Source organism: Arvicanthis niloticus, chromosome 7, assembly GCF_011762505.2.
Source record: "Arvicanthis niloticus isolate mArvNil1 chromosome 7, mArvNil1.pat.X, whole genome shotgun sequence".
NCBI classification, from domain to species: domain Eukaryota; kingdom Metazoa; phylum Chordata; class Mammalia; order Rodentia; family Muridae; genus Arvicanthis; species Arvicanthis niloticus.
In genome coordinates this window covers 54,176,618-54,189,655 of record NC_047664.1, presented here as the reverse complement: position 1 = coordinate 54,189,655, position 13,038 = coordinate 54,176,618, and positions in this window count along the sequence as shown.

The following is a 13,038-nucleotide window of genomic DNA, read 5'->3' as shown; positions in this document are numbered from 1 at the left end:
AACAGGAAAGACATCACAGCCAGGCCATCTTACTACTTCCAAAGAAGTTGCTTAATTCACAACGTATGGTTCATTGTTACTGATAGGCAATCTATTGTGTAATAGCATACCAGGACTTGTTGCTTCTGGCTGCCTGAAACTTTTTCTCTACTGATCAACTTATTCCTGATTTTTTTCTTCCTCCTACTGTTCCCCAGGCTGCCATAAGCATCTTACTCTTCCATAAAATTAACTCATGGTCCCAGCAATGAGTGAGATCATGTAAGACTTGGCTATCATATTTGTAATGTGGCCTTGAGATTTTGCTCAGCAGTAGAATTTGAATTGTTGGTTTAGGAATAAAAGAAATGTTTAAGTGTATAGTGAGGAGATATGATAACATGCACAATGAAATCAACACACCAAGCAATTAACAAACAAACAAACAAAAAAATGGGTATGGTATCCACACTTGTACTCCCAGCACTTGGGAGATGCAGAGAGTTGGAGATCCCTGGGGTTTGATAGCAAGCCATCCTAAGATACTCATCAAGTTCAAGTGAGAGATTTTGACTCAAAAAAAAACCAAGATGGATATTATCCAAGGAATGATGCCTAAAGTCATGTACTGGCCTTCAGTTGTAAACACACACACACACACACACTTGCTGGAATACATGTAAATACATGCATTTGTCTTCAGACACACAGGTATATTCATACATACACATAAAAGAACCATTAGGTTCCTTGTATGTTACACATTTCCTGATGTCCTAAAGTTCATGTAAAGAGATACTTTTATTTGAATCCAGGCTACTTGATTCTACAAGGTGTAGTATTTTCTACGTGTTAATGAGACTAACACAAAGAAGCAGAGTATGGGACTCTCTGATGGTGCATGCCTCCTGTAGGAGTTCATGTTTATCACTCAGAGTGGGTTGTTTTGACTGTCAATTATTGTTACTTCTATTCCAGGAAAATTAGGGAGGAAGAAGGAGATAAAGACATCCACATTAAAAAGAAAAATGGAGGAAAGTTATCTATCACTTTGGGTAAATAATATGATTTTATAATTAGGAAACCTAAAAGTTCTACCAAAAATTGAGTTAGTAAACTGGAGAATACATATCCAACATGCAAAAATCAGTTGCACTTCTGCACACTAAAAATTAAAAACCTGAAAGATCAGAAAGCTACCCCATTTACTAAAGTACTCAGAAAAAATTCCAGGTTTCTTTAACTCACGAAGTCAAGACTTTTCAGGGATAGAGAGAAGGTTTGGTGCTTAAGAGTGCTGGTTGTTGTTCTTCCAGAGGACTCAGATAGCTAACATCCCAGCATTCTTCTCAGGCAGTTCACAACTGTGTGTAACTCCAGTTTAAAGGTATCTGGACCCCTCTTCTGGCCTCCATGAGTATGCACACATTCACAATGATACACATACATGCAAATAAGTAAAAGTAAAATGAATCTGAAAAAAAAAAAGAAGTAAAGGATTTAATATACCAAAAGCACACCATATCAATGAAAAAACAATTCTGAATGCACAAACAAATGAAAAATATCCATTCTAGGTTCATAATTTAAAAAGACTGAAATGTCTAATCTTTACCAAGTGGTGAAACAATACACTAGAAATTATTTTCTCTCTAGTTTGCTATGTATTTCCAGGCTGTTCTATAAGACTTTTCCCTGAAAATCCTTGAATAAATATCTTCTTTACCCTGGATACAAATCCAAAACAGATCAAAGTAATATTTCCACCAAAGGTCCTTTGCCAAACCAATGAGTTCACTGGGATTACCTAGGGTTTATGAATGATTTATTTACATGAACATGAAGAATTCAAAGATAGCTGTATTACTGTAATACCTAGCTAGAATGGATAAAGACTCAGTGAGTATACACATTCTAGTAGATCTCTGTATGACTAATAAGCAGATGGAGAGGTTCAGGCTTCTTCTCCAAGCATTTCACTTGACTTGCAAACCTGCCACTCCCTAAAGTTATTTACTGCTTATATAGCTTTAAAGAGGGACCTAGTAAATCTATTTTAGTTTCAGAACCTTCCTGAGACTTATGAGATGATTCCTTCCTGAGTTTTAGGAAACTCTCCATTGTCCTGCAGAGAACATTTTAACACTAGGGAATTTTGCACAAGGCTCTGTTAGGAAGTGATTGTAGTGGCTCAGCTTACCTACCATTGTGTGTTTTTTTTTTTTTTTTTTTTTTATACCTATTCAAGTGTAAACCTAACACTAGTTTCCACTAACTTTGTGAGTTTCTTCTTACTCTTCCACTAATATCATCTAGTTTACGTGTCCATTGCATTTCCACAAAATGCTGGTGATACCCACATGGACAATCAGCCTGTCTTGTATCACTAGAAAATGTTTTCTTTTAACTCAATACAAGGAAGCAATTTCAACATTCGGATAAAACTAAAAATAAAGCCGAAATTCTATAATGTCATCTTTCCTACAAGAATTTTAAAAAAGTATCAATTCATAAAATTCTAAGCCTTAATGTATCAATTCTAAGCCTTAAATTGTGTTTTTATTATGTATTATAAACACATTTTAGGCTCTAATCTGAATTAAGAATTAATATTCTCATATGACCACAGACAGGTGGACTCTGGGGATTAAATGTCATTTTCCAAATTGAAGCTGAAGACTGCAGTGTGTAGTAGAATCTTTAATTATCTGATGTTCCTATATTACCTACCTTCTTAGATACACAGACTTCCTTTGTCTTTTTTGTTTCTTTCTCCTGCTGTTACTCTGACTACTTAAGACCTTTTGATGAGAAGTCTATATCTTTTGGCCAGTTGGAAAACACCTCAAAAATTGTAGAGATCAGAGTCTGAATCTCCAAAGCCTTTGTAATTCAAATCTTTCTGAAGGGGTACATTGGATTTATAATAATTCTCAGGACAGCAGAGGCAGACCAAAGATACCAAATGTCAGCCTGTTTCCGACAGTCTTTTACATAATGACTTTTCCCATGGCAGACATCATTCAAGGACCTTTAACTCACTGAGGAGAACACTGCATTAGAATCCTTTCAAAGAGGAAACTTTAAATTTTGCCTTTGGAAGAGATGTTGGTCTTTCTGGTCCTATTTATTTACTAGAAAGCTAACCAAAGGAACACATGGGACTTGTAAATATATTTCTTCAAAAGTATGCAAACAGACCCACAACCCCTCTGTAGTAACAGTGCTCAGGTTTGGTCATGTGAGAAGGCAGGGGTAGAAGTGGGTGGGTGGATGGGAAGACTATGCTGGCTTAGTCTGTCCCTTAGCACAGACTCCTTCGTGGTCCTAGCTAACCTGGAAAGAGTGAAAAAGCCCTTCCCAGGCTTCCAGTCTTAGTGGTTTCAGCAGCATGAAGCAGCACTTGCAGGACTCCAGTGAAACCCAGAATGGAAGTCTGCTTCCTCTTACAATAGAGGTGACAGGTGTGAATTACCACTTTAAATCTTTCCCTAGTAGCAGATAGAACACCCTTCTTCCTCCTGGGCTCTTTTCCCCAGGCCAATTCTCTTTTCTGTTTTTCTGGAAAACATCTCTCTTACCCTTTATCAGGGGACTACATAATAGTCACAAGGTGGTGGCAGCTTGTCTATCTTCAACATGCTTTTCCGTCGATGGACTGTGACTGTCTAAAGCAGAGCATTCTGGTCCTGCCTAGTCTCACCATATCCTTCCTGAGACATGCTCTTGATCCCCTCCCTTAGCAACATGGCTCCCCAACCTTTCCTCATCATTAAACTGAAGCCTTCCACCCTCTTTTGTATGTATAATTTTGTTATAAATTCTGTATTGTCTTCTGTCTCTCCTTACTTCTTTGTACCAGGTAATATAAACATTGGAGAAAGTCCACAACCATAATGAGGTCACACATGGTCTCTGTCTTTAGAGGTCACAGTTTAATATGGCAACAGAAAATAAATTACATTGCGTAGGACAAGCAGCAGAAATAAACATGAGCGTTGTGGGAATAACAGAGAGGTCTCTGAGCTTCCATTTCTGGATTGCAATGTCTTCCCGGATAAAGTAGAATAAAATGAGGGAGTGGAGGTCAGTTAGGTGAGTCAGGTGGTATAATAAACCAAGGAAACAAGCTTTATTCTTTCCATTTTTTGTCAGCTGTAGAACTGATTCATCTGTATTGTGAAATGTTGGAACAGTAGAAGATGAGAAAAACAAATAAAGAAAGTAATTATCTTGGGTCCTACCATCCAAATATCATAAACCATTATAATCATGCTACTTTTTTTTTTCTAATGATGGGTGTGCACTGGAATGGATGGCCTGACAGTAATCTAAAGATGAGCTAGACTAGAAATGTCTCAGAATATTTGCTGCATATACAGTTTTCAATTTTGCGCTTTTTTAAACTTATAATTGTACCATAGGCTTTGTTTCACTCCATTAAAGCTTTCAAAAACCTTTTCATGGCTCATTTGGTTTTTCTACATGAGTCCCTTCTAGTTTCTCTCACTCCCATGGTCACCCAATAATCCGTCTTGTTCATGCCTCCAAACCAGAATTGCCTTCTTAATGCTCCTTTGGAAGAGGTGTTACAGGTCCTGTGAACATTCTGCTTTGTTTGTGTGGATGTGGAATGAGTGGGTGTCCCCACATGATGAGATACACACACCAAAAACAGGGCACTGTCATTAGAAAGGCCTTTCATAAATGATCAGTAAGTGTTCCTGGCTAATCTATTGATTGATGTTCCCTTAAAACATAAACAAGAATCAAAAGTTAACACGAATTGGCTGAATCTACTCCCAACCTTATTTACTCCTCCCATTGGGCAACAGCTAAGTACATCACACTGTGAGCTATTGATTTTGTCAGGCGTCATTTGTCCTAAAATTTCCCTTTATTTGGGTGAAAGTAAAGGTTAGGACACCGTGTGCCAGGTATTTGATGTGCTTTCTTTCTTGTTGAACTAGGTAACACAGTGGTTACCATTCCACAGATCTGTGCACTGAAGTCACAAATACATTTCTGTGCCTATATATCACCCTGTCCCTCAGCATTTATCACAATTAGAGATATCAGTTACAGCATGCTTCTTCTGCCAGGCACTGTGGCCAGCTTAGGAGCAAGATTCAGATAACATCATTACATTTTCAAAACAATCTTCCCAGGTAAGTGCTAGTTATATTTCTACTCCCAAAACTTTAAATGAAAACCTAGTTAGTACATGACTGGGTAGACAGACAAATGATATTTATTGATTCCAGAGCATACTATATGGTTTTAGAAGAAAAGGAATATGAGAGGTTGTGGGGCATGTGTGCATAGGGCAGGGAGTATAGGGGGAGAGCCGATAAACTTGCAAGAAGCAAGAATAGAGAAAGAAGAGAGAGATTAGAAAAAAAAAACCTTTACTTCAGGAGACTTGAAATAACTTGCTAGATTTATCCAATTCCATTAAGAAAGGGCAGTAGGTAAGAACAAACAAGCAGAACAATAACAGAATCTTTTGGCAAAGAAAACCCAGAAACTTCTATGAAAAAGAAGTACGTAGCTCATTTCTGTCATGCACTATGGCTTCCCACACCACATGTTATTGCTTTAATGATTGCCAGTGTTTACCTTTGTAGATTCATTTAGTTCTAGAATCACAGGGAACCAAGGAAGAGAGGGATACCATGCCAGCACCTTAGGCACGTTGTAGAAGCTCATAAATCATCTCTAAAACTTACACTGAAATTTAATTACCACTGTGAATACAGAAAGAGATGATTAGGTCGTGAGGGCCCTGCCCCTATAAGCAAATGAATATTAGAATTTTGGAAGTAGGACAATTGTCACAAGAGTCTGACCCATATGTTCTCTGTGTATCATTGACCCTTTGTTTTCTACATGTTATGATACAAAATGAGGGCCATTCTCAGATTCCAGAACTGAGGGAAAAACCAACTATTTCCTTAAAATGAGTCCCTCTTATTCTGTTATAGCAGCAGAAAGCAGAGTCACTGGCTTCTTAAAGGCATACTCCCAATTTTCTTTGTCTACGTTTCTGTTTCTCTCCTGTTTGTCTTTTTATATCTACCTTAACTCTAAGTTCAGCATAGGAAATATACAGATGCTAATGTGTGGCTTTAGAGCGCCATAGTGTAAGATTCCCTCCATGATCTCTGTCTCCTGCTCCATCTCCTCAAACAACTGCCTCTGCTTGCATGTGGATGGGATCTCTGCCTTGCTTCTGCTAAGTAGAATAGGCTAATATAAGAAAGCATCACTTTTTTTCATTATGGTGAAATATGTACTATTCTGTCTCCCTAGTGGATTAATCCTGATAATCTCATTGGCTAGATGAATTGATTGCTTATATTGGAGAAGCATTCATGCTAATAAGGGACAGTGCAAGTTATAGGTTGTTTCCAGCTAGGAGCCAGCAATGAACTGGGACTTCTAGAAAGCCTCTTTTAAGAACCTGAATGCAGTGTAGGGGAATGCCAGGGCAGGTAGACTGGAGTGGGCTGGTGGGTGAGGGAACACTTTCATAGAGGCAGGGGGAGGGAGAATGGGATAGGGGTTTCCGAAGGGGAGACCTGGAAAGGCGAAAACAATTGAAATGTAAATAAAGAAAATATCTAATTAAAAAAAAAAAGAACCTGAATGAGCCTAGAAATAAGGTTTCTAACTCAGGAGACATGAATAAATCCTATTTTCACCTTGGTTGTGGCATTGTGAGATGCTCAGGAGAAAGAGAACCCAGCTAAGCTGTTTCCATATCCCACAGAACCTATGACAACATAAACGTATTCCCTAGAGCAGATGAGTCTGAGGTCACTTCTCATGGAGCACAGTCAACTGGAGAACGTTTGAGTGCAAACCCCCTTCACTTCTTTTCCTTCCATCAACTCATTCTAGTAGAAATAACAAGGTGTTCAAATAGTCAATACAGTCAGCCTCTGGTCTTTAGTCTATACGCAATTCAATGATATCTGGTCCTACATTATTTCACATTCTCGTATTTTTTTTTTTTTTTTTACTTCACAGTTTATCTGGAAGCAGAAATCTGAATCAGTGTAGATCGTTTCCAAATTGCACATGACAGGCCTTTCCTGGAAGGGGTTGATTCACATTTGAGAGGATGAAGGTGAGACCTTAACAAGTGACTATGGTGACAGACCTCACAAGTGACTGCAGTGAGATTCTTCCATAGGATGTTGACACCCAGTTTCATCCCCATTAAAATGCTTTGCTTTTCTCAATGGATAAATAGGTTCCTTCAAAGTTCTAGTCCATTTTCCTCTGCTTCCTGCTGATGGTCAATGTTTTACACTGTCACAGTTTTAGAAGCATCTCTATGTTAATGAGTCAGAGGACTCTCTTTAAAACTTCACTCTTACCTTGAAACTCTTGAGAGTAGACAAGCTGCTGAGAAAATCCTGTTGGGTTTTTCCAAGACTGCGATGGCTAAGATGCTGACACCAGCCTCCCCCATTCCATCCAATGCCTGTCTTCCTGCTTCCTGCACTTCATTACGTAATAACAGCCACTCACTTTCGTATACTTCTATGAGAAATCTGGAAAATTTAAAATCTGAAAATCTTAAGCTTTACAACCTTTTAGTGACTCCTCATTGTCTAAAGAATGACTCTGAATTCTTTGGTCCCAAAGGACCATCTTCAAACCCTTCTACAGCTTTAAAACCTATCCTCCTCATCTTTCAACACTGCTCATTTTCTCAAAGCTACCAGCACTTACCATCTAGAAATTTCTACTTTTTTTGTTTTCTTGCTGCTTCAGGGCTTCCAGTGTTTACTCTCTAGGTCCACATCTTGTGGGTATGTCAATCTCTCTCCTTTGCGGTATCACTGGATGTAGTCACAAGCTCCTCTTGGGTTGCCAAAACATTTCATGAATACGTCTCTCACTAGTTTGTATAATATTGATTTTCTTTTATATTTATATTGCTGCCTTCTTCTATGAAACCATGATTGCCTTGAGGGCAGTCTGTGACTCTTCTTAGTATCCTGGGGTGTGTCGTTGATTTTATACTTCCAGTACCTTGACGTGTTTTTGGTGCATAGAAATTGTACAGGGAAACTGAACATTGTTGAGCTGACTGACAATAAATAGAAGTGCCATGGTTCTTGTGAACTGTGTGCGGAAATGAAAATGGTAAGAAACAGGAAGTGTGCCAGGTATATCTCTGCCTCTGCTTGTCTTCTCTTTCTGCCTCTCTGTCTTGGTGTGTCTCTGTCTCCACCCCCCGCCCCCCGCCTCTTTTTCTCTCTCTCCTTCTCTTTTTTCTGTTGTATTTATTTGTACATATAGGAGTGTTTTGCCTGCATGTTTGTGCTTGGTGCCTCGGGTCCCCTGAAACAGTACTTACAGGTGGTTGGAAAGTACTCTGTGAGTGCTGGAACTCAAACCAGATTCTCTAGAGGAACAGTATGCCCTCATAACAACCGAGCTTTCTCTGTAGTCCCAGAAAAGATCTCTTAATAGTTGTCCGTGGAAGCAAGCCAAGGCCTAAAATTTCCTTTTTCCTTTATCTTCAATGTAGCTTGTATTTTCAGATAATAGATGGTATCTTGAATACTTTCTCAGATTACTGAAGACTATGAGACTAGGAAAAAAACAGCATTATGTGCTGATTTTCTCTGCTTTTTGTTGTTTGTTTTTCTTCCAGTCTTGAAATAGCGCTATCACTCAAACTCAAAGAAGTCTTAAGCTTGGGAATGAAAGTCACAACCAATAAGTTTTAGAAAAAAAGAACAGTTCCCTTTCTAGACCCCTTTCATAGGATACAAATGAGACTGTGGGACTGTACAGAAAGCAATAAGGGAGTACAAAATTTAGGCTTTAAAAGGTGGTAGGGAAAGGATACATATACTTGATTCAACCAGATATATTTATGATCGACATCTGTACTACGGGCTGGCAGACATATCAGATGAAGCCGACTGGAATGCAGTGAGGTGTGCATGTCTCCCTAGCAGATGACTTGAAAGCAAAATGTGATAGGTGGAAGCAGACATACTTGTAAATATGGATGGTGCCTGAGGTGTCTCCAATATTTAGATGTAGAAAATACAGCTGTTCTTTGAGTATCAAACCACTCCAGCATAAGCAGCAAGTTAAATATACCAGACCGCTTAAAAAGATGAAGGAGTTCTTGGGCTTAACAACACTGAACTATTGCCAGATCCTTAGTATCCAACCAACAGGCTTTTAATGCATTTATTAAAAAATTTTAGATCCCTTTTCTGTGCCTTTATATTTATAGATATTATATATACTTGCAGTTGTTGAAAAACTTATTTTATTTTTTTAAACTACCATTTTATAGCTGTCTGTTAAATTTAAGTTATTTTCAAACATGATGCTTATATCTCTTCTCAGACTGAACCAGAAAATATTAATGACATGAACAAAACCAACAAAATTCATCTCATCTAGACTGTGTTCTCATGCTTGTCCTCCCTTTGCCAAAGTGAAGAGCTCGGGATAGTTTTATATCCCAGGTAATGCAAGGAGTAAGAGAAGGAGTTTATATATATGTACAAGTTCATGAATAAGTCATGTGCAATGTCTCCTGACATTCAAAAACTCCATTTCTAACCTGGTCATTGAACAAAAGGGATTGCATCAAGAATTGACCATTTAGACCCATAGGGATGATACACTTTGAAACCAGAAATAATCACAGACTAATCAAGACTGGTCTCCTGCAGCCTCTCTGTATTCCCCAGTGATGCCGAGCCTCACTGCACAGTTAGGGAATGCTGGGGGGAGCTGTGCTCTGACTTCCAATTTCTAATAGAAACATGATCCCTTTTCTTCCATAGTATGATTTGGAAATATGTATAAATAAAGATATATTTCTTTGAATTGAACATGAAAATTCATCAGACTACAATGTGGACCGTGCTCTACCAGTGGCATCTGTCTGTCAAAGTATGAAGTTTTTTTTATTATAATTCTCCATGTTAGGTTTCTTACAAGAAAAGTCTCAAAGCAAAGCAGGCTTTCAAAGCATTGGTGAGGGAGCGGGAATGTGGAACTAGTGATTTTCAACTGTAGCTTCATGTTACATGAATGGTAGTGCTAAATATAAGAAAGAATGTGGCATGGCTGGCGTCCTGTCTCCCAGAAATCCCGAGGGTCAGCTGTTTTGTGGGCGGGGCTCAAGCATCAGTATTTCTTTGAGGTTCTTGAGGTGATTCTAATTATGCAGCAACATGAGTACTGGAGGAGGAGGCACTACTGGCTTGTGGAGAAGCAGTGGGCTTAACCGGGAGACACACTGGACTTCCACAGTTTGAATAGAGCAACCTGCGTTTGGTGCTCATTTCTACAGCATGCGAAAACACCATCAGTTGTAACATGGCTTTGCATGTCGATCTGACTACACAGGAAAACCAGCCTCCTTGTGTTGCCACCAGAGTTTGGTTTATGAGATAATTATATCTTTCCTTGCACATTAATTGATAGAGTAGATTCTCACATTAACTCTAGTCTCTTCTAAAACTGAATAATAGAATTAGTTTCTCAATGTCTGTTTAATTTTGAAGCCCCTAAAAGCTTTGGACTTGAAGAACCTAGACCACATAAAAACTATAGAAACTATAAAAAAAATTAAATTAATTTGAAGAGTCGCTTCATTTGAGCGGGTTCTTTTGGTTTTCATCTTCCTATATTTATTGGAAACACTATTAACTCTCTGGGGAGAATGTCTTCTTGACAGACCACATTTGTTTGATAATATCTGATAAATTTTAATTACCTTTAAATAAATAAGCTAAGATAGTATTAAGCATGTTACATTCTCATCTTACTGAGCTTGAATCGTTTATGTCACCATTCACGATGATGAGAAATAGTCATGATATTGAGCAAGCACTATGTTCTTTCATATGGTAGCTGGTCTCTGTGAGAGTCATTGTTGTCTTATTTAAGATAAGAATAGAAGATTATCTGGATATAAGCCAAATTTTACCTGTTTCTAATAATATGCACATATACAACTATGAATTTTGAAATCTGTTTTCAACTTAAAATAACAGAAACATAGAAATTTGAGATAATAAAATTAATTCATGTGTTATTAGTAACTCAGAATAGTATAATGCATTTACTATAAGTAATAAAAATGTAAAAACATTATTATTAGCTAAAGATACCATTCCATTAGGATCTGCTCAACTTTTGACTCAGATCCTTTTAGTTCCTGAATCTCATCCAAGACACTGTGTTACATAGAGTGGTCATGCCTCTTAAGTCTTATTATTATTACATTTCCTTGATTGCTCTTGGTTTCAATGGCCCAGTTCAGGTATTTTGAAGAGTGTCTCTCATTTTAGTCTTGAGTTTGTCTCGTGACTAGACTGGATCGGTGGTTTTACACAGAATCCACAGGAGCAGAACTGTTCTTGTTGCTTGAATCAAGATGCATAAACCAGCAGGACTGTCAGTGCTCCTGTTGACCTTGGCCATCAAGCTAAGGGAGGTTTTTTTTTTTTTTTTTTTTTTTTGCCAGTGATTTCTCCACTCTAGATTTACTCTTCCTTTGTCTACTTAAACTGTCTGCATTCCATGAAACAAACAAACAAACAAAAAATACAGAACAAACCAAAACAAGTACTGTCCAGCCCACACTTAAGGATCAGGAGGTATAATGTAGCTGGTGGACTATAGAATGATGAAGATGCTTGGATGTCTTTTGAAAAGGATTTGTCTCTTGCCCTCCAGAACTTAATATTCCTTTAGATTAGTATGGGCTTATGCATATTCTTTATGTTTTGATATCTTATTCTATTTTACATTTTCCTTTTTTCTACTAAATCTTAGTTTGTTCTGTGATACCTCTTTATCTCTCTTTTCACTTATATGTATTTGTTTATTTATTCACTTATTTTTCAGTATTGGGGAGAAGCCAAAATCTCACAACATGCTAGCTGCATCATTGACCTTCACGACTAGCCCTAAATCTTCATCGTTTGTCATCTTGTGTGTCTGTTCAACTTCTGGCACTATTGTACTCTCTAAGGCATTGGCACACTTTCCAACACTGCTTTCAAATAAGACATTTTCCCAAGGAATCCTGGTCCCATTCAATGGAGAATGGTGTTAGCAATCAAGGTCTTGTCTCTAGATGAACTCCTTGCTGTTGGGGTGTTTTGTCTTTAGGTATGCTCAGCTGACATACCTAGGGAATATGTGATCATATATAGTAACATGTGCATGCATAGGTATCTATAAATATGTCTACGTGCAACAATCTGTATCTATATTTTGTTATATATAAATTCATACTGATGTCTGTGAATCTAATCTTGCAATTTAGATCATTTGAGACTTTTCCACTTATCTATATCCTCTACTTCAACAGTGAGAAACCTGGCTCCTACCATCTGCCAACATTTAACTTTTCAATTACTGTGTACACATACAGACGAATCCAAGTTATTAACCTCTAAGCCCAGGAGACACAGCTTTATCAACTAGAGTACAGTACTTATGTCTAGTTTCTTTTGCCTTTAGTCTTACAGTCTGTGCTCATTTCCAGTTACTTAGATTAGCATCCCCCCTCCTGCTTCTACCCCCTTAGTGATGTTTGCTTAGAATGCTACTGGAGACTGTGTTATGTCACATTCTACATCCCATTCTAGAAGCCTTTGATTTCCTAAGTTTTTACAGTTCATTGATGTTACTTTCGTGGATTATTATTTGCCCTCCAGTGATTTAGCAGGGAAATAAAATCTTATGCATATGTACCTCTACTGAATGTATTGTTTGGTAGATTTCAAGGAGTTAATATATTCTAGAAATTCAGTCTGAAAACTATCTTTATATGTATGTATGAATGTTCATATAAATGTATATGGCAACTGGTATAAGTAATATATATTTTTCTACATTATCAGAGTTCTTAGCTGAATGTATTAGATTAATGATATAAGCAATTAATGTTGGGTGATGGGTTGGCAGATAATAAACACTTTGTTTTCAAATTAAATCAAAATGCTTGTACAATGTAGAGCATTTTGATGGGGCACATTAGTTATTGTTAGT